The following is a 23,657-nucleotide window of genomic DNA, read 5'->3' as shown; positions in this document are numbered from 1 at the left end:
CTTTTCGTTAATTCATTATCCACTGTTCTACATATGCTGGCATTAGTATGTCCTCATAATTAAGGGATTCATAAGGTTTGTTCTAGTTTGCTTTTTACTACTGTGATAAAAAACGAAAAAACACCATGACAAAAGCCACTTGGGGGAATGAATTTGTTTCCTCTTACAGTCTATCACAGAAGGAGGTCTGGGCAGAGACTGAAAGCAGGACCCAAAACAGAGACAATGGAGGAACACTGCTCCCTGGCTTGTGTGGCTTTCTCTCCAGGCTCATACTGAGCTGCCTTTCTAACACCCCCTCGGGCCATCTGCCAAGGGTTGGCACCACCCACAATGGCCTAGGCCTTCCAATATCAATCATTAATCAAGACAACGTTCCACAGACTTTCACACAGGCCAATCAGGTGGAGGCATTTTCTCACTTGAGGTTCCTTCTTCTCAGATGACCCTAACTTGTGTCAGGTTGAATAAGAAACTAAAACTAACCAGATCAAGACTCTAAGAGATATTTGTACTCAACTTTGAATTCACTGGAAGGTAAATAAGGCAAGTGCAGCATTAGTGCTTTATTAGTCGTGGTTTGCCGAAGTGTGCTACGGTTATGGTTAAAAAAAAAAAAAAAAAAAACAACATTTGCACAAACAAAGGTTATTTGCCATTTCCAGTCATCCGAGGACCATCACGAGGTTCTGCAGAGTGACGCTACACTGCATGGTGATCTAAGAATATAGAATGCTGCCACAACACGGCTTTCAAAACAGCACTGCTGCCTAAATCAGGTGTTCATTCAAAGCTAGCGTGAGGGGGGCAGATTAAAGAGATCAGGGTTGGGTAATGACATTCACTCCAGCCCGAGGCAGGACTCAAGAGAAGCCAGAAAATATTGGCTTCCTGTCAATGCTATTGAGGGAAAGTTGTAATAAGCACATCGTGTTGAGTATGCTGTGTGTATCATGTCAGGAAAAGGGGATTCTTCAGTCATTTGGTTAAAAAGGAAGACTGACAATTGACTTTATCTTTACAGCTGCTGCCATTGGTTTTATTGATGAAAAAATGAATCAAGATATATATATGTTTCATATATCAAGTAAGTACTATATATTTATCCATATCAAAAGAAGGTACACTGAAATTCAGATATCTATGGCAATTTCATAAAGCACAGGAAAACAGTTCAAAATCCAAGAAGAGAAACTATTTTATGTACTTGCCCTATGAATTGGAGTAAATTGTTGAGGTAATTTGTTTAAAATTATACATTTATTAACATAAAGAAGTAGCTTGCTTAATTCACACAGTACCTGGACACAATTTATCGGGTTTTTGACAAACATTAATTTTGACATTTCTGTTTCCTAAGGAACAAAAGCGAGAAAGTGACCAGTTAACAAGAACAAAATGATTCCTGGGTATAACATGGGTCATATCTTAAGTAGTTCTCTTTCAAAAGACAAAAATTAGTTTTAAAAATCTGAGGTAAGCGACCAGATTGGAATTCCAGAAAGGCAAACAAACAAACTGAATCCTAAACTCTACCTTCATCTATCTCTATGCTCAAGTCAACCACACTTGTAAGTCGTTAGGAATAAGAAAATCACTGGACCTTCACTGAAACTCCTCTGGGATATCCCCCAGCCGGCCCACATCAGGGAGATCCCGCGGGTGTCTGTCCACAGGACCAGTCCCTTCACAAGCTCCGGCAGGTCTAGATGGGGTAGCTATCAGGGTGGTAGATATCAGCTGTTGGCCTGGGTGGTAGGTGAGCTGTCAGTCCAGGCCGCTGCCCCTCCTCCCCCGCTTCAGGCAAGGAGGCAGAGCCAGCTCCCACATGCCCAAACCATCAGAGTCAGGCCTTGAACCAGACTAGCGACTCAGTGCACTGAACATTTGCTAGTAAACTGGTTGGACAAAAGGGTGTTCTAACTGTGCGACATGCCACTCCCAGTGCGCCCAGGACGAATGAAGAGGCGTTGGGGAGGAGGGAAAGATGGAGAAGTGAAGAGACTTCCTTGGGTTTATTTTGTTTTTGTTTGGTTGGTTGGTTGCTTTGTCTTGTTTTGATTTTTTTTTTTTAATTTTCTTTAGTGCGCACTGCAGGGTTGAAGGGAGGATATAGGGGGACTGGGAAGTGAGTGAAATTATGGTGCATGATGTGAAATTCCCAAAGAATCAATAAAGTAATTATGTTAAATAAAAAAAAATAAGAAAAAAATGAAGAAGAAAATCTTTAAATTTGGGCTGAAGAGATGACTCAGCCATTAAAGACTAGGCTCACAACCAAAAATATAAGTCTATAAATTCAAAATCATGATAGGCCAGGCAGTGGTGGCCCATGCACCAAAACTACACAGAGAAACCCTGTCTCGAAAAAAAACAAAAAAACAAAAAAAACAACAACAACAAAATAAATGATAGGCATGTGCTTTTCTACAGGTTTCTGTACTCAAAACTAGGTAGAAATTTCATAGTAAACCTTATTAAAATATCATTTTTATTGTCCCTTTTATTGTAAACTAGTTTACATAATGTAATTAGTATATTGATATTTAGAGGTTTCTACAAAGAGTTACCACACAACAGCACTATTGCAAAAGTGGTCTATGGCTTAATGTTCCAATTACATCCTATCACTCACTAACCCTTGTCAAGAGAAGGGTACTAACCATAAGTTGCTCTGCTCATGGGATTAAACAAACAGCTTATTTATAAAATCATCAGTAATAGACCTGGGTATAGTGATCCAGTTCAACACCTGGAAAGGTGAGACAAGAGGATCAGAGTTTGAGAATTACCTTAGCTATTCAGTAGCAAAACTCTTTCTTACCAAAAAAAAATTGCATGATTAAAGACAAAAAATATAAAGTTTAAATGTAAACAAACACATTGGGGCCATTTCATCTGGAGCATACTGATGAGAACATGAAGTTATTCTTTTCTGACCCAACTAAGACAGAAAAGATTGAAGACCAAGTTTTAAAGACAGATCTTTTGAGGAAGCCGCAGTCAGCTCTAGCTATAAAAAAAAAAAAAAAAAAAAAAAAAAAAAAAAAAAAATCTAACAAGGTTATAAAAATCAAGCAAATTGTATTTTTGGACACCTACTACATGTTTAAACCTATGGGTTCATGAAAACATGAGTATTTTGTTTTCATGTTGATATTGGTATAACCTTTCAATCAAAACTTGATACCCAGACTAGATAATGTAGTGTTATCTAAAAGAATTTCCCCAATGATTATTAATACTATGATTCAGTCAACACTTGTGTTTAAGTCATAATTAACTATCAATTATTAAACTTTTATAATAAGTTAGAATCTGAAATAAATCTGAATGTAGACAGGTCTCCTTTCCTTCCAAGGTGATGTTTGGAACAATGGCCCTATTGTACAGGGCACCCCATCCCTAATTACTTCTTTATCTGCAAAAAGCAGCCTGCACAGTGAGATGTTTAGTTTCATTACATTAAATGGAACATTGACACATGGAGACTGCCCTATATTCAGTACATATGCTGCACCATTTGTCCTTAAGTCTGGGGATTTCCTTCAGTTGGCATGAATTATAGGAGAGGTACCTAACACCCAGACTGAGTGAGTTATTCTAGCTTACAGTGGTGTTGGAGAGAAAAGCACATAAACCAGAGGATGTCATTAGACCAGTGACAATGGAGGAGAAAATATCCAGCGCTGACAGCCCTGCTCACTTGCAAGCTGACGGGTGTCAATGTGCAGAGCGGTACAGACAGAGTGGCTTAGGAAGGGGTTTGCTGCATCTGGCGAGAAAGGAGCTGCAACAGCAAAAAGAGAAGTAAATATTGTATGTCTGCATTAGCTCCACCTAGGAGGAGCAGACACAATGAATCTATAGTATGTAGAGAAAGGAACTAACCACATGTATTAATGCAGTCTTTGTGCCTCAGCTGTAAAACAGGTTCTGGACTTGTAGTTAGCGTGGCTGCACAGATGGGGTCCATTCCCCTTTTTTCTGCAGTATTCTGTATTCTAATTATGACTTGTGCTGGCATGAAAGCAAGGCCACTGATGTGGCCCCAAGAGTAGGTCAGATGAAAAGCCAGGCTCATGAACTCATGTGTCTGCTCTTTTCCACTTCCCTTTCTGCCTTCTGCTAATTCAGTCCGAGTTTTTTGACAGCATTTGGAATTCCTCAATCTGTCTCTGGTTGCTTTTCATTCACGGAAAGAAAGATGGGGCACTTTGATATAACACAGTAGCTACTAATGGGGGAGGAAGCAGAAGCATAGGGTGATTAACAGCGTGGCAGAAAAACAGCAAGGGTAAGTGAAGCACTAATAACTGATTACAGTAAAAACACTTCGGAGCCACTGATGGAGTTGTCCAATGTTGTAGTGCAAAATCTCTATCATTGCATACAGGTCTTCAACCCATGTGGCACTTCATTTTGGCCATAAATGTTAGGTTGTCCAATTTTATCATGAAAAAATGTCATAAAATTAGTTAAAATGCTAACAGATTTTCAAGATCATTTCTCTCTGTTCTTATTATTGCTGGTAGAGTTTTGTGAATATTCTCTTCTCTATAAACTGGTGTCTCACTGTTGAGGTATGTACATACATAGGATTTCAACATTCCATGAGCTCTTTTGAAGAACAAATGTCCTTAACAATAAGTGATTCTCATGGAATCACTGTAAACACAGCAAAGAATCTGGCATTTTTTTTTAATGTTTTGGGCTCTGAATATACTGGCATTATTCTCAGGTAGAATCATTTATTTCAATGCCATCCTATTGAAACCTTTAGAGATGATTCTTTCTCTCCCCCCTCCCTCTTCCATGCTTGATATCTTCATAAAAACTTTGGCCACTTAAAAATCAGGATGGCAGTTGCGCCCATTCAGTCATCCAGTAATTTGTTGGAAAGATATTTGTTAAATTCCGGCTCTGAGTCAATATTAAGAAAACAGAAAGGAGCATGTATCCACAGGCAAAGATACTTACCTATAGTAGATAAGACAAACAAGCAAAATGTTTAGTAAGCAAGACACTAATAGGTACTGTAGAAAAACTAAAGGGAGGAATATCTAAATAAATAGATGGGATTTCAAGTGTAACAGCCAGAAAATAGTTCACTGAAAAAAATAAACATGTCTAAGAAGAGAAACACAATGCAGTTGTAGATTTATGGTGGTAGAACACTGTTCTGTGATTCAAAGGCTGTGAAGGTAGATAATAACACATGCAGCATGAAAGGAAAAGTCAAGTTGCCAATGAGGTCCCAAGAAAGCAGCATCCCATAGGAGATGGCCACTACACCACAACCAGACCAGACTATGTGGACCAATGCAAGAATGTTGGTCACTACACTGAAAAAGATGAGTGACCACTGGAGAGTTCTTGCCAATGAATGATCTTTATAGGCTTGGGCTTTATATGTCTGCTATTGATAATGAACTGTGAGGATTGCAAAGACCAAATGAGAACATTAGCTAGAAGATGAAAGGACGAGGATTGAACAAATAGCTACAAGAAAAAGAACAAATTGGTTGTATTACATATGCATCATTGGATAACCAAAGCTTGGTGACAGATTGGAAACAGGTCACGAGAAAGGGTCCAGAAATTTTGGCCTGAGGAAAGAATGGAAGCATAGAGTACCATTAAGCAAGAAAATAGAGACTCCAAGGAGTAGGTTTGGGCAGAAAAAAAAAAAAAAAAGGACTTGGAGTGCAATTTAAATCTTGCTAAGTATCAGGTGCCCATTGTATATCAAAATGGAGAAATGTAAAGTAGAAAGATCCACATCACAGGTGTTCACCTTGGAGTTCTGAATAAAGTAGGTACCACCTGAAATCATGAAAAATACAAGACTGCCAAAATAGTGAGTACAGAAAGAAGAGAGTCCCAGGGCAGAGGCTTGGGGTGTTCTGGGGATTTGTGGTCTGGGTGATTAACAGCTTCTTCCAAGGAAGCCAAGAAGCATTAGCCAATAAGTTGAAAAGAGAAATAAATAAATAATTTAAACTGCAGAACAAGGTATTCCAGAAGCTATAAAAGGAGACTATCAAGAAGGAACAATTCAGCAGCTATACAAATTCTGACTATGGGTCAAGTGAGATGGTAAATAGCAGCTAACCACTGAGCACAGCAGAGTGCAGTCCATTAGTGGTTTTGTTGGGAAAATTTCACTAGAGTGGCATGTTCAGAATCCCGATTAATAAGGATTTAAGACTCAAGAAAAAAGATATCAGAAGAATTGGGCATAGGTAATTTAGACAGTGTTTTGAATGGTTCTTCTGTAAAAGATCAGAAAATCAGTGGTAACTGGCAGGGATAGATCCAATAAACTCCTTTTTCACATGGGAGAAATAAAAGTATGTTTGTATGTTGATATAAATGATCCAGTAGAACAGGAGAAAAACGATACAAGAGACATGGGGATAAGTTTAGAGGAAGAAAAAGCAATCATTCTGCCAAATGGAGGGCTTGTCTGTGGATAGGAGCATCCTAAGAGAGCCTTTGTCCAAGTAATACACCCGTGCAGGTCATTAGTTATTATGCTAGGTACTTAAGGAAGCTCTTTCTGATTGTCTTTATTTTGTTTATAAGCAAGATCATCACCACATGTCAGGATTTAGGAGGAAAAAAATGGAAGTTTGAGGAAGGGAGAAAAATTGGAAATATTTTTCAGGAAGTGTGGGTAAAGGAACAGACAGGGGAAATATAATATGACTTCAGGCAACATTAAGAGCCCAGTTGAGACTAGAGTTCATAAATTTAAAGCAAGACAATCATTACAGTTGTGATTTCTGCAGCCGCTTTTAGCCAAATGGAAGCAAATAAACAGTAGGAAGAGAGGTGGATTTAATCACAGTTTAACCAGGAAGGAAATTCCGGAAGCCAAACATACCTCAAGAAGAGTTACTACAATAATGGATCATGAAATACCAGGTGAGTAAATAAAGGAATATAAAGGTGTGGTCAGGAACAATGAAAGGCATTATATCAACTGACTTCTGGCCTCTGTGATATAGGGAGAAATTCGTGGAGAAAATGCCTACAGCTGAGATTTTGGAGATGCTGAGAGCTGTGGATTCAGGCTGGTTGGCTCATACAGATGGAAAGTGATCATTTCAGAGCTGAAGAAGTCAGAGAACTAAGAAGCCAGATGGAAATGAGCAACAAAAGAGATTTTGGAAGTCACCAAGAGTTGAGTCAAGGATTATTTGAAAAAAGCAATGTTATGAAAGAAATAAACAATTGAAGGAAAACAGAAAAGCAACCTGGAGATCAGTAAATGAGAACATGCTTTTCTCATAGCAAAAGCATCGAAGCTGCAAGGATTCATGCATGAAAGGTCATCCAGCAGCTTGAGGGGAAAGCACATCTTCCACATCTCCAGGACGGGGTAGCAGAGTGATAGAGAAAAGAGGCATTTGTGAAGAGCACTCCAGAGGAACAGTGTCCTCAACACAGAATTGATGCCAGTCTCAAGAATGGTGCGCAACCTTGTGTGCTCAGCTCATAAGTAGATTTTCGTAGATGATAACTAGCTAGCATGGATGGATAGATGGACATATGGATGGATGAGTGGATGGGTGGACAGATGGATGGGTGGATGCATGGATAGGTGGGTGGATAGATGAATGGTAATAGGTTTTAATAAACTTTTTTTCAGTTTTATTATTGAATGTTTTTACTTCAAACTCTCAGAAAAGGTCTCCTTAACCTGCTTTTCAGATAATGAAACCATATGGATGGCATTATTGGCATTCTCTGTTACACAGTGCATAAACTGACCAGTCATGCACATAAAATTGGCTTTCGTTGTATATGTATGTGCAGCTACAGAATGGAGTGTATAATTAGGACAATTCTGAGATGACAACTGACACAATTCTAAGTAGACAATCAGAATAACCAACCTTCTAGATAAGTGCGATTTTGAAAATTAAAAGCTGATAATTGGATCCATCAATTAAGATCAATTTATATGTCTTACCATATGAATAATAAAACACAGACGAGACTAAGTGTAAGACATTGAAGCCTGAAAGAAAGCAGTGAATTTGGCATTCTACAAGAAGAGAGAGGCAGAATCGAGTACTGTTGCAGAGAGAACCGAAAACTCTCAAGGCAAGCCAGCAAAGGAAGAAGAGGTTCTCTTTCAAGTATAAATTGGTCTTTGTTGAATTTTAACAAGCCCTTGAAGGACAGATTCCTGGAGATGCCTACAGTCCTGCATTTAACGTGAAAATACTTGACACTTTCTCTCGAACAAAGAAATCGCAACTCTGGCAAGGAGCCAGAGCTTGCACATTTTTTTGAGGCACCACAGGAAAGAGAAAAGAGAGAGGCCAAGCCCTTCCACATCCAGCCCGTGGAAAGAATGTGCCCCACTTCCCAGAGTCCTCACTGGTGGCAGTTCTGGGTCTGATTAATGAGTCCTCCCATGCTCCTGGCCTTGCTGGCCCCAGGGCTGCTCCACAGTTTCAATTTCCACCCCAAATCTGGAAGTGCCTCCTCAGTGAAGAAAGCCCCGAAACGCCATGGAGGGAATAAAGGGGAAATGCAGATATTAGTGCTACTTGGCCGGCAGGAAATTTGAACAGTATCAACTGAGATGCCCCAAAGAGCTGCTGAAATGTAAGATAAAGTTCAGAATGGGAGGACTATGTCATGAGCATGCATTTCATATGAGAAGGGGGCAAGGAGGTCAGAGTTTGAGTTAGAAGTTTATTAGTCGGTAGCATGCACCATCCCTTTCTCATTGTCCTGCCCCGAGTCAGCTGCAACAAGCTCTTTTTTGTTGTACTTGCCCTCCTGAAAATGTCTGTGCCATCTGGGTGGCTCACCTGGAATACAGCGCATTTGTAAGCTATTATTGACTTCAGTATATGAATTTGGTATCTGTGAACATGTCTAATCCTAATAATAAGACTTGAATTTGTGTGCGATCTACTAGACATTTGTTTGGGTTTTACAAGTATTTAGCCATTTAATGTCTCCAACGTACCTCTGTGGTTCAGAAACTAAAGCAGGGAATGGAACTGATGTGAGCCATCCCTGGTCCATATCTGTGAAATGGAAATCCTGGAATTCAGCCATGGCAGTGTGGCTCTGGGGGCCTCTATGCAGGCACTACACTGGTTGCCACTCTTTCCCAGCAGAAACCAGGATGATTTTCAAAGATAGAGAGATGAGTCTTTTAGAAGGAACTACATATGTGTTAAACAAATCATATACACATTGCTTATATCCTGGCAGAACTGAAAAAATTAAAAATAAATCTTCTTATATGAACAATACAAATAGAAAAGCTCAAGCCAGACAAAAATTCCAGCATGGAAAAGAGAGGCAAGCACAAGGTTCCATGCCCAGCTGAGGAGCCAGTGACCACAGACAGCAGCTGGGATAAGGAAAGTCAGTTTCCTTTAAGGATGAGGCTCCTGATGTGGTCAACCACACTCCAGTGTCACTCAGCATCAACTTTACTTGGTGGGTGTTTGTTTTTCTTTTAAAAAGAACACAAAAGTGGATATTAGAGAAGGGGAGTGTGCATGATCAGAGTACACTAGACACAATTCTCAGAGAGTTAATGAAAGCTGGGAAGACAAAAGGCGCACATGTATAGAAGAATATCAGGATAGAGGTTAAGAGTTGAGACTGAGCTTGAACCCTGTCTTCTGCCTGTTTCCAGGCTGTGCAACCTCAAGCAAGTAGCATCCTTAAGACTTAGCTTGCCTTGCTGTGTTATGGGGCAACACAAGGTAAATGTAAAATGGGATGGTGAGTGTCAGGTAATGCATATCTTATACAATAAAAGAATCCTAAGTGTTAGTAATTAATTACATGTATTTAGTATACATATTCCTCAAACCTATTAGTCAACTCACACTGATGAAATCTAACCTGTCCATTTACATTAATCTCAGAATATATGTTAAAGGAACATGTTACATGCACCATCAAGAATTGTAAAATGGCAGAGATGTTTTGGTTTTCAAGAAAAATATTAAAATGTATTTTTAATGCATTCAAATTACGGACAACACAATGTGAAAAATTAAATATTGGAGAAACTGAGACCAAACAAGACAAATCAGAGCCAGCAAAGCCATTTCCTAGCTTGGCCTCTAAAGTTTCCTAAGGTTTTGGGTTTCTTTTGGACAATTTAGTTTAAAGTCACTCTACATTTGAGAGTCGCTTACTTACAGTCAACACTGTGGTTTCTTACAACAATGGGAGCTTCGTGACCAGATCACTCCAAGTCACTGATATTTCAAATTGCCAAAGCTTTTGTGGTTAAGATGAATGGTAGAAACTTCAATAACTTAAGACCAGGGTTTCCTTCCACTGGAGTGATTCAACGCGCAGTTTGTGCACATGTGTTCCAGTCCAGATGGAGACTCAAATGACTATCAGACTCTTTGGTGTGAGTTCAAATTTCCTGAAGGTGTTGGAATGTCTGTAAAACATCAGATGCCCTTTTACTTGTGATTTTAAAAATAAATAGATTTTAATTCTCTGCTGATTTGACATTTATTTTATTTATGGGGGATTTGACAGTGTCATTGAAAAATTGCTCATTATGAAAGATCGTTGTTAGTTTCTGGCAGGCATCCGACTTTCATATTAGAAAGTGGTATCTGATATGTTCATAGCGAAAATAGAAAATCTAGTCATGGTGCTTGTGTGTGTTCCCTCTGTCAAAATCTAAAATCTTCGATCCAATTCCAATACCGTTAGTCACTCAGTTGAGTTTTACAGAACACTTGTTGAGCCAGTGACATGACACTAACAACGGACTTTTCCTACTTCAGGGCCAGAAACTGAGGGTTTGTGGCTGGGGTGTGACTTAGGCAATATTATCAATGTAAATTCTGGCATTTTCTTTGTAAACTCAATGATAATAGCAGAGTAGATTCTTCAGCCTTGAGACTTTATACTAATCATTTTGATTAAGGCAAGAAGATAGAAGCCCAGTCACACTGTTGTGCTTCAGTGAGTGAGTTCTGTACATTAGGAAATGTCTAAGAATAAAAATATTGCAAAAGGAAAGAGATTCATGGCAGAAATAATTTTGGGTTAATGCCTTGCATTTTCATTTTTAATCACAAAAAGTTAAGCCACCCACAGCAAGTTTCTAAAGCAAAGGAGGTTCATGAATTTAGAAGCAGCAGTTGGGGGCTTGAGCTTCTAGAGTGGCAGCTGTCATTTCTACCTACAGTTCATTGGCCACTTCTAGTTTCATGGTGTCATGGTGCCCAAAATTTCCAAAGGTCCAGTAAGTACACCCAGGATGTGCCTCAAGATGGGGCAGCTGAGGAAGTTTGGTAAGAAAAAGGCGAACTGTGAACAGGTGCCTCCAAGGATGGTAATGAATTTGGGTGGGGGAGGGGGTTCCTTTCTTGTTCTAGAAATTCTAAAGAGTAAATAATGGGCAAAGGCACAGACACAAAACATCCCTTGCTAAGTTAAAATATTTCATTAAATGGGAGCCAAACACCGAGAATCCTGTTGTTTGTAACCAAAACACGGGTTCAAAGTGAAGGGAAATAGCCAAATCACTGTGACACCTTGTTTCCATCAAGCTTGCCTAAAACTAGGTTGTCATCATTAATGTGAGGCCTTTGACATGTTAAACTATTTTAAATTCATGGAAGTGAAACAATATTCACTATGAGATTATGTTCAGAGATATTGCTTGCATCCCCATTTGTGGAGTCCCACTAATAAACGCTAAATCATTCATCATTTGATTAAAGAAAGTAGCTGAAGCCAGACAGGGTGACTCACATATGTGATCTCCACACTGTGGAGGTTGAGGCAGAAGGATGGCAAGTGTGATATCAGCTGGGTTCTTTCTAGGAAAAAAAAAAAAAAGCATAAAGGAAGAGAAAAGAGGAAGAGGAACTAGCTGAATTTGAAATGTATGCAAAGTGAGTTTTTATTAGCATTTCTAAATAAATATTTTCAAAATAACTTCTGCGTGGATTTTGTTTATGCAGCCATATAGTTGAGATTTCCCGGGTTCCGTTCCCCTGTCCTGTCTAGAGTACACCGTTTGCAGCAGCAGGTCCTCTGGCTCTTACCATCTGGGCGCCCATTTTCCACCATCTTCTTTGAGCGTAAGGCATGGGAATTGTGTTGTAGATGTGTCATTCGAGCATTTAGGGGTGGCCACCCCATCACCACTTATTCTCTGCATTTTTATCAGTTTGGGGTGTCTGTTACGGATTCCATTTACGGCAGAAGGAAGCTTCTTTGATGAGAGTTAAGAGTTACACTTATCTGTGGCCAGCACAGTGAGAACAGGGATGGGTGAAAATTCACAAGGTCCCACCCCTCGATGAAGAGCTACAGGCAATCAATAGCGTCTCAGACAGGAGAATCAGCAGTCTCCACAGACAAGCCCCCTAAAAGGTTACCTAAACACAAGTGCTCAGTACTAAACACATGTACATACAAGCTACACTAAAGGGACTCAGTAAGCTCTAGATATAGATTTGTAACAATTATAATTAAAGAAGAGGTTATGAATGGAGGACATATGGGGTTGATATGGAGAAAGGCGGGTAGAAATCCTGAAAATACAGTATTTATGAATAAAATTCTCAAAAAAAATAAAAATTTTAAATATAAAAAAGTGGAATTAAAAACAAATCATTCTCTGTACTTCCTAACCTGGAAAACTGACAGCCAGAAAATCAGTTTTCTTTTGAGTACTGTAAGCCATGACCACATTTCAGTTCGTTTCATTCTTAACCATCTGTGTGCTGGCTAGTCTAAAGCAAAGTTGACCCAAGCTAGACTTAACTCAAAGAAAGGCACCTTAACTGAAAAAAACGGCTCCACAAGACCCAGCCATAAGGTATTTTTTAAATGAGTGGTTGATGGGGAATGACCTATTAAGTGTGGGGCCACCCCTGAGCTGCTGGCCCTGGGTTCTCTAAGCATACTGAGCAAGCCATGGGAAGCAAGCCAGTAAACAGCACCCCAGTCCACGGCCTCTGTATCAGCTCCTGCCTCCAGGTTCCTGCCCTATTTGGTTTCCTGTCCCAAGTTCCTACAATGCTGAACAACGATAAGGAAGTTTAAGCCAAGTAACCCCTTTCCTCCCAACTTGCCTTTTTGTCATTTGGTTTGTTGGAGTGATAGAAACCCTAACTAAGACACTATCTTCATAGCTCAATGCCCCTTTTTACAACCACTTTCTAACACCAAAGCCACCCATGAAGCTAGATTACTACTATTTCTCTGTCTCAATAGCTAATTCTTTTTTTTATTACTGGTTAGCATTCCTGTTTATTGCTACAATTCATCTGTTGATAGACACTTGAGCTGTTTTTAGTTTGAGGCTAAAAATAAAGATTCTTTGAACATCGAAGGCCCAAATCTTTTTATAGAAATGTTTTCATGTCTTTCGGGTATATACTGAAGAGTGGGATGGTTAGCTCATACGAAAGTATATTTTCTATGTTTTAATAAATGGTCAAATTGATTTCCAAAGTTTCCATGCTATTTACACTCTTCTGGGCACTGTGCAGACTGGAGTTGCTCTGTCTTCACAGATGCTGGTCCAGTTGTTTATTTGGATGTTGCAATCCTAAAGGTGTGTGTTAGTATCTCCATATATATTTAAGTTTAATCTCTCTTTTTATGTTTAACCCCCATTTGCAGCTTTTTGTAAGGTGTTTGCACCAATTGTTTTTGTTATTGTTGTTGTTCTTGATTGGGTTATGTCCCCCCTTTTTTAAAAGCTTTTTTTCTTTTTACTTTTTTTTTCTTTCTTCTATGTGTCTAAGTCCTTTATTTCTGTGTATGTCAGTGCACACTTCCTTACCTGGTGCCCCTAAGAATGAGAGGGGGTGTCAGTTCCTGGAAATGGTTATAGAGGGTTATGAGCCACCTTGTGGGTACTGTGAATCAATCCCCTCAGCACATAACTGCTGAGCAATCTCTCCAGTCCTGTGTATTTAAATTTCTCCTGGCTGTGATTTGCCTTTTTATTTTCTATCTGTGTTGTAGAAGAGGGAAACACTGAAGAAAGGTTCATGGTTTACATCTTAGGTTGGCTATTACCCTTCCTACATGAAGGAGATACCCTCAGAGAGATATGCTCTGTGACTTTTTGTTCTTAAAGGAGACATTGCTACAAGAGCAGTTCAAACACCAGGTCTCCATGACAACTACCACAATACTCCTGGGTGATTGTGATGTGCTTAATGAAGTGGTTGGCTATTCTAAAAGGAAGTGATTATGACAGTGAGCTATGCTGTCCAGCTGTAATTGCTGCTGAACTTCTTTGATTATTCTGACAGGTCAAGAAGAGAATTGTCAGCTCTCCCTCAGGGAGGCTTTTCTCACGATCAGGGGTTTCACACTTTCTGTGACTCTGAGAACTCCACACTCATGTTCTTGGTGTGTCTTTTCTTCCTGTGTGCTTCTCTTTTCCTTAACTCTCATCCTAAAGCTAATATTTAAAATATCTCTATTAAATAATGGTTCTGCTTCATCACAAATGAAGAAGAAGAGGAAGAAGATGATGAAGAACCTGTGAATTAGAAAGTATTTGCAAACATCCAATTCTGTGGATCTGGCACCTATAAATACTGTGATTCTAAGATTTAAAAAAAATGTAGAAAGGTGCAGATGACAATCTCCATATGCAGAGTCAACAACTGCCAGTCAACCCAATTTCTAGGAACTGACTGAGCCAAAAATACAGCATTACATAAAACCCCTAATAACAGATGTCCATGTCTCAATTCATACCCAAATTAGACTTTCGGATCATAAGGCATACTGTGTATTCATGTATACTTTGAGGAAAAACATGAATTTTCAGTGTAAAACAGCAGGTGTCTAGAAATTCCACTGTTATTGTGGCTCAGGGAATTTACACACTCATGGCTCAGGGTTCTTTGTCCATACATGTACATCATTTACTTTTCTCTGGAGGAAACCTAATAACCGTGTTTTATGTCTATCAGAGATGATTGTCAAATCTGCAAACAGTTACACATACACTGAGCTCAAGAAAATGGACTGAAACAAGACAATAATTTAGAAAACTTCAAGCCAGATGAAGCCAGAAAGCAAATCTTTTCTGTAATCCAAACATATTCGTTCTTATATTCTTTGTATAGCACTGGCCAAATTTCCCTCTAATAGCAAGGATCAATCACTGAACAGTAACTGGTTTGGTTGATTCAAACACATGACAAGACAAAGTGATTTGGTGGAAGCTTTCAGTTCCCAGTCATTAGAAACTGTAGCCACCAAACCAGCAGAGCGTAAGGTCCTAGACTCAGCAGGGAACATGATGCTAGTGAGTCAGTCACGTGGGGTGACAAGAAGCAGTGCTGCTGCCATTTCTGCCCATTAATCTTGGCAGTGCGAGAAGAGTCCCACAGGGGAGACACTGGTACAGAGCACATACGTTCTCTGGGAAAATCATACTCTGGCCCTAGGAAGTACCACCAACTTACCAACTTGGAACTTTATGTGTGGCTTCTAAGACCATCCTGTCATTCTATTCAACCAATGTCTGCTGCACAGTATGGCAATGTATGACAGAACTGCATAAAAATAGGCCCGTGGCTACACTTCATTTGATCACAAGCAATAGGATGTGGACTTTCCCGACAGGACTTTCCCAACAGGTAATAAAGGATTCTGAAAGTGTATGAATGATATGTTTGATAAAAAATATCTTGTGCAAACTCCCTGTTCTTCTCTCCCCTAAAAGCTTTCTACCCTGTGTTCTGGTGATCCCTGAGCCTTGGGTGCAAGAGTTGGGGTTATAGATGTATCAGTTGGGACTGGGATCCACAACTCGACATTTCGATCAGTTGTGGTGTTTTATGTAATAGTTGCTGGGGGATGTCCTCCCGTATGCTATAAATATATGTTGTTTCCATTGGTTAATAAATAAACTGCTTTGGCCTATGGAAGTTTTCCTGTCTTTACCCAGCCATTAGAAACTTTCTTTGTTCAACTGTACTGGCATGCTTTCAGAGGGAGGAAAATCAGGTTTCTCCAGACAAGACCACAAGGAGTTATCTAAGCCAAGTGGCCAACCCTAAACATATATACATATAAGCAACAGTAAATGGATTCCATGGGCTGTACATACACACACACACACACACACACACACACACACACATATACATGCATATGCATACACATACATACGCATATACATATACATGAATCTGAGAGGGAGAGATGGAAGAAGGAAGAGTTGGGGAAGGAAGATGGAGGAGTAGAAATCATGTAAGTATAGTGTATTCATTAATGTATTAAATTCTCAATACAATAAAAACCTATTTTAAAAGGTAAGAAAGAAAACAATTTAGGACTGGATACATGGCTCAGTGGTATGCTGGCATAGTGAGGCTCTGAGGGTGACCCTTACTTAGCACATAAAACACAGAAACAAAAAACAAATCACTCTAAAGTATCAATATAAATATTAAAGATGCAGAATTAAGGTTTCTAAGGATAACTTAATCTAGGGAAAAATGTCTTTAAGAGGGGAACACAAACACACACACACACACACACACATGCCTACACATGCAAGCACACATACATGTGCACACAGAGCACATACATACACACACATGTGCAGGCATACACATACCACTAATATCATAGATAAAGGATGAGAGGTGAACTGCATTGAAATAAAGAGGTTTGATCATCACAATACTATTCGGAGTATTAAAATGACAGTGCAGTAAGCAAATACATGTCATTCCTAAATACATAAAAATACTACATAAAAGGATGCATTAAAATGCCAATACTTAAGTAGGGTAAATATGTGTTTTTTTGTTTCTTTTTATTTTTTCAGTACTGAGGATTTAACTCAGGGATTCGAACATGCTATTGCTATGCAAGAGCTCTACCACTGAGTAGAACCCACAATATTCTTTTATACAAACTACTGGAGACCCATCAAATACAAATTAAACATGGGTTTTGTTATAACGTTAATGGAATTACAAAGAAATAAAAATAAATTTCAATTACAGAGAACAATACAAGTCACTTGCACAAGCTTCATGTTAATTGCAACATATTATTCTATTACTCCAAACATTTATTAATATTTCAGAGATGGACAGCATGATAATTTGATAATTAGAGTAGAATTTATGTGTAAAAGTGTTATTAAAAAGAATTTTGGAGGAAGATATTTTAAATACATCTAATTGAGGTGGTAATATTATTTAGGAAATAAATATAACTCCTACAAATTAAAATTTTGATCTATAAAATGTAATCCATTATTAAAAGGACAATGTAGCAGGAATCTTAGAGAGTCTTATTAATAAAATCAAACCCGAGGCCAGTTATTGGGGTGAATGCTGGTAGATCAGAGAGACAGAACAAGCCACAGCTTCCTCACCTCGCCGGATCCTCAGCTGGTCTCTTCTTCTCAGACTGGAGGCCTCTGTGTCCTCATCCCAATGGCTCTCAGCTGAACTGCTGCTAGAAGCCTGAATGCTTAACCAGCCAAATGCTTAACTAGGCAAATGCTTAACCAGGCAAATGCTTCTAGTTTCTGGTCCTCACGCCTTATAAACCTTTCTGCTTTCTACCACCACTCCCTGGGATTAAAGGCTGCTTTCTGGGATTAAAGGTGTGAGTCACCATGCCTGGCTGTTTCCAATGTGGCCTTGAACTCACAGAGATCCAGAGGGATTTCTGTCTCTGGAATGCTATGATTAAAGGCGTGAGTGCGACCATTTTCTAGCCTCTGTATCTAGTGGCTGTCTGTTCTCTGACCCCAGATAAGTTTATTAAGGTACACAATATTTTGGGGAACACAATACCACCACAGGACAATAATACAGACAGGCAATTCTCAGGAAATACAGGTGGCCAAAAGTCATATGAGGATATCCTTAGTACATTTCTCATTAGGAAAATGCACATTTTATTGGCCTATCATTTTACACCTATCCTTCAGGGTGCTACAGTGTTTAATTCCCTTAGCAGTGATGTAAAGAAATAGCATTGGTGATACTTTAACTATTTAGTAAAATTGATGATACTCAAAACTCTCTAGGTAGAGCAAGTCCCAGGCCAATCTAGGGTAAATGAGACCATGCTTAACAAGTAAACAAAGAAAACTTGAACGAGTACAGCTGCCCAGGAGAGCAGTAGAAGCCGCAAGGGAAGGCCTGTTCCTCACATACCCCAGACTTGCAGGACCAGGAGAGGTCACAGTGGAGCGCAGGGCCCAAGAACATCATCAGGAAATGGATTAGAACCTCCTCTCCACCACAAAATTGAAACCCCCAAACATTGAGGCTGCGGAGAAGAATGGTCCCCACAATAACCTCTGCCATACAGCATCACATAAACCCTACTAGACCAAGAAAGTGCAGCTGTGTCAACAATTCATTCTGTGTTTTATATAATATTTTCTATTACTTAATTTCTATCTTGCATAGAGGCCTCGTGACACTGATTTTGTTCATACGTTGCTCAGTCAGGTTTTAGGATTGTTTGTTTCTCCACCCAGCTTACTCTAAGGCATTTCTCACTATACCCTTCAGCCTTGTCTCATGTTTCCTCTTCTTATTCCTGCCATCTTCATCTCACCCTTATCTCCTCTGCACTTCATTTTTAGGAGTTACTTTATTTATTTAGTGTCTGTATGTGGCATTAAGAGTTGACCTCAGGGCCTTGCACATACTAGGCAAGTATTGTACAAATGATATCCATCCCAGCCTTCCCTTTTAACTAATTTGTGGAGACCCACCAAGGTTTCCTAGTGAGATCTGAGCTTGCTTTACCCAGCAGAGCTGCATTGGAGAATGGCTTGACCACATAAGTGGTTACTAGGTGATTGGAAGGGTCTACACTTGGCTCTGCTGAGGGGAGATCTTTTGCCCTGCCCCTTGGCATTCCTATAAAAAGCCCATTTGAAGAGACAGAAAGGGCCAGTGGATATTGATCCAGGCCCTCCCGAGGCTATCATGTGCTTCCGTTTCTCTCCCCTCTATCTTTCTATCTAAATATTTCTCACTCCTCACTCCTCCCTCCTCAAGAGTACCCTGGGGAAAAAAGTGGGAGCAGGCCTTTCACAGAGAAATGGGTAGGCCTCCCACACTAAGTATGACTTTCCACAGCTTTAACCATCTCTAAAAATCTGGGGACCCTAACAGTATCTCTTCCTAGGTTCCCCTCATGTCTACTTTATTTACCTTTTTTTTTCTTTTTCAGTCAATCTAATATTTAATCATAATCCTTACTCCTCCACTTCCCTCCTGCTTCTAAACTTGTAGCTAGAGTTTTCCTGCCTGGCCCACAGTCAGGACAAATCTCTGTCACCCGCCAGTCCCACAGCCGCTCAGACCCAACCAAGTAAACACAGAGACTTATATTGCTTACAAACTGTATGGCTGTGGCAGGCTTCTTGCTAACTGTTCTTATATCTTAAATTAATCCATTTCTATAAATCTATACTTTGCCACATGGCTCATGGCTTACCGGCATCTTCACATGTCATGGCAGCTGCTGGCAGTCTCTCTCTCCATCTTCCTGTTCTCTCAATTCTCCTCTCTGTTAGTCCTGCCTATACTTCCTGCCTGGCCACTGGCCAATCAGTGTTTTATTTATTGACCATTCAGAGCAATTTGACATACAGACCATCCCACAGCATAAACTCAATAACAAAACCCAAGTATCCTTTGTGCTATTCTTGTTTGTTAAACCTCCAACAGTTATTGAAGTCAAGGAACCAATGTTTTAATTGGTTACTATGACAATTGCACAGTGGTAATACCAAATATCTATGAGTGCTCTACCTGTTAATATTCTACTTTAATATAGAGCTTAAATAGGCACTTGGAGCTCCTGGTATGCAGAATTAGGTTTTGAACTAGACACTCAGTGCTACAACTTAAACATTGCAAATACTTCCACCTCAAAGAATGCAGCTGAAAACAAAACAAAAAAAATAAACAAAGAAATAACATGAGATGCATAAATACCAGTGCAATAATGTAAGAAATAATAAGGACCAGAATGTCATAACTTCTCAAAATCAGTAACTCTGCAGCAATGGCATCTAGTGAAAGTGAGTTAGATGCAATATCAGACAAAGCACTCAAAATTGCTAAGTATGTTCAGCGACAGAAATGAATAGCTAAAGGAAACAGTAAATGTGATATATGATATGCATCAGGAAATCAACACAGAGAGCAATCCTGAAGAAAAACAAATCTAAAATAACAGAAATCAGGAACATGGTAAGCCAAAGAGAAACTGCAGAAATTCATCAATAAAATGAATTAAGTTGAGGACAGAATATCTTAGTTTGAAGGGAAGGTACTGGAACTGAACTATCCAGCAATGACAAAGATTTAATAAGAAAGGATAGAGGAATTCTAAGATATAGGTGACACCCTGAAAAGACTAAATCTAAGGGGTATAAGCTTGAAAGAGGGAAAAGAATCTTGATCTAAAAGCACAGGAAAAATTTTCCAAAGAACCATAACAGAGAAAATTGTGGAGTTAAGAGAAGAGATGCTGCTTCACATACAGAAGGATAATAGAAGTCAGACATGAAAGATGCTCCCCTTGCCATATGCTATGTAAAACTTAAATATACAGAGAAAAGAAATCTTCTTGAAAGAAATAAGAGAGAAACACAAACTCATTTTCAAAGGCAGTCCCATTAAAATAAGAGCAGATCTTTCGACAGAAACTTTAAAACCAAAAATGCATAAAATAAGTTATTTCAGGCTCTGGGCAATAACAAATGCCAATCCATAACATAATACCCAGAAAAACTATCTGTTATAACTAAAAGGGGAAAAAAACTTTCCCCAGTAAAAACAGGTTAAAGGAATGGATGTATACTGAGCCAGGTTTACAGAAGATACCTGAAGAAATCCTTCAAGCAAAAGTGAAAAACAAATTCACCTAGAACGTCACAGGAAAGAATAAGCCACGCTAGAGTAAAAATATTCAAGAGTGGAAAAGAAAGGCAAGTATTATAACATCAATAAGATGAGAGAATTAGAAAACAATTTCAATAATAATGATGAATATTAAACACTTTAATTCCCCAATAAAAAGACACAAACTATTATACAGGGTGCATCTATTTGTTACTTCCAAGAAACACACCTCATCAAAAGGTAATCCTAGGGGTGAAAGGATGAAAGGGCATTCTAAGCAAATAGCATGGGAAAAAAAACCAGTGTCACTGTTCTGATATCTAACAAAATAGATTTTAAAAATAGGTAAAAGTAAAGATGGTCACTTTATATTGATAAAAAGTACAATCCATCATGAGGACATGTCTATTCTAAACATATATGTCCCAAACACATATATGCAAGTTTCATTAAACAAATACTACTTAGAAGTAAAATCACAGATTGATTCCAACACGTTGATATCGGGTGACATCAATAGCCTATGTCACAAGTCATCCTGATAGAAAATCCACTGTGTTCATTGGTTGTAAGTATCAATATTGTGGAAATAGCTGTCATACAATCTACAGATTCCATACAATCCCAATCAAAATTCCAGTGACGTTATTCATAGAAATATCAAAAACAATCTTAATATTCATATAGAAGTATAGAAATGCTGGGTAGCCCAAGGAGTCAAGAGCAAAAAGAATACTGTACTAGCAGGTATGATTTCAAGTTATATTTCAGAGTCATAATGATAAAAATAACATGACATTGATAATCAAAAACAGATTCACATATCAATGTAATAAATTAGACAACTCAGATACAAGACCACACAACTAGAGTGACCTATTTTCAACAGATGCCAAAAAATACACATTAAAGATAAGACAGCATCTTAATAAATGGCTCTGGTAAAACATTCCATTAGGCAGTGATACTTGGACTTGGTGGGTTACCAAAGAAAGAGAATGCAAGAGAGAGAAGATAAGTCATGGAGGACATTTTAGGGGTGCCTTGAGAGGAGTGGAAGCAGAGTTCGGGAAGACAGAACTAATACGTACCTGGTTATACGTCATGAAAAATACAAGACATCCTATTACAAAAAAACAACATCAACAAAAAACATCTCTGCAATTATTTCATTTCTAATTTAGGGAAATCATCATCACAAAATGCTCTGGTTAAACTCAGTGGGTCATGAAATACAAGACTTGGGAAAGGAACCTGTTTAAGGGGAGGGATGTCAGGAGATAAGGGAAGGTGTGAGATGGAAGTAGTCAAAATACATTATATACACATCTGAAATTGTCAAGAACAAATTTAATTAATAATATACACAATACAATAGAAATAATTTGAAAACAACCTAAATGTCTTCTTTAGGAGATAATGCCATATTCAAAATGCTCTCCTAAGTATACTCTCCTGTTGGCAGTGTTTGACTCCACATTAAAGTAAGCACTGCCACCAAGAAATTGCTCCCATCTCCTTCCTACACAGATTAGGACAAGCATGAGGTTAGTTCAGCCCACTGGAGGCATGGTGGCTTCTCTTAGTGTTTGGCAAGTTCTGATAATTGCTGGGGAAAATGTTTGTTCTTATTTACATAACATGGGACCTACTGCAACAATATCTGCACCATATTATTAACTTATTTTAAAATAAATGTTGCTTGTGGCTTCAGACATGTGGTATCTATTATTAACATCTCTAAGAGTAGATGCCACCAACTTGTTAAAAGAAAAACCAAAATGTCAAAAATAATCTGGGGAAAAGTACAAGAACAGGGCGAATGTTGACAACCATGAGGTTTACTGAAGTTATCAAAAATGCAGATTACTTGGGCATTAGTGAAAAGAAATAATAATAGGATTTCAGGCTTGAGACAACTTGTGGGGAGAGTTCTACATCCCTCACCCAGCATGACATATGCAAATTTCCCATTACGATTAAGATTTCAAATATAATGCCATAAAAACTTTATTTCTCCTTTAGTAAAAGAGAAGAGTAATCAGAGGAGACACCAAGTGATTTATAAATGTGGGATGCTAATTCCATGAGGGCTTTTGAAAATTTAAGGAGAATTAATATCTTTATATGCAGGAAAACTACCACTTAGGATTCTTTATGACTGTTTAGTGTGGCACTTGTATTTCATTTATCTTTAAGAAGAATTTGAAATAAATTAACCAGGACATTACACAAAGCATGTTGTTTTTAATGTAAATCATTAAAAATCATGTGGCAGAGGAGTTGCAAGTACTTTGGTGACGTCAAAAAATGTATTTCACGAGTATTTTCCGCTAAAAAGATAAAATAAACCTACTGTCTATTATCATCAGACCCAGGACCAGACACATCCAACTTTTCTGACACCATGCCATTCAGAACTTTAGCAAAGCATTCCTTTAGGAAATTATCCTGTGTGATTCAGTCACCTCATTCAAAAGTTATGGCAATGATGGAACCTGATATCCACTAAGTGTTGGAACACTGATAAGTAAATAAATGCAAGCAGTACCAACACTTGATTCTCAATGGAGCAAGGTAAGCATACTCTTACTTTGAATAGCTTAATTTTTAAAAAAAAAAAAAAAAAAAAAAGAACTTAAAGAATTAAAAAAAAAATTGAAAAGCTCAAAATCTCTAGCTTACATCTTTTCATTAATAAATCATCAATATAAGAAGTATTTCACGGGGCTGGAGAGATGGTTA

Source organism: Peromyscus eremicus, chromosome 14 (assembly GCF_949786415.1).
Source record: "Peromyscus eremicus chromosome 14, PerEre_H2_v1, whole genome shotgun sequence".
In the NCBI taxonomy this organism is placed as follows: Eukaryota; Metazoa; Chordata; class Mammalia; order Rodentia; family Cricetidae; genus Peromyscus; species Peromyscus eremicus.
This window is presented reverse-complemented; position numbering follows the sequence as displayed.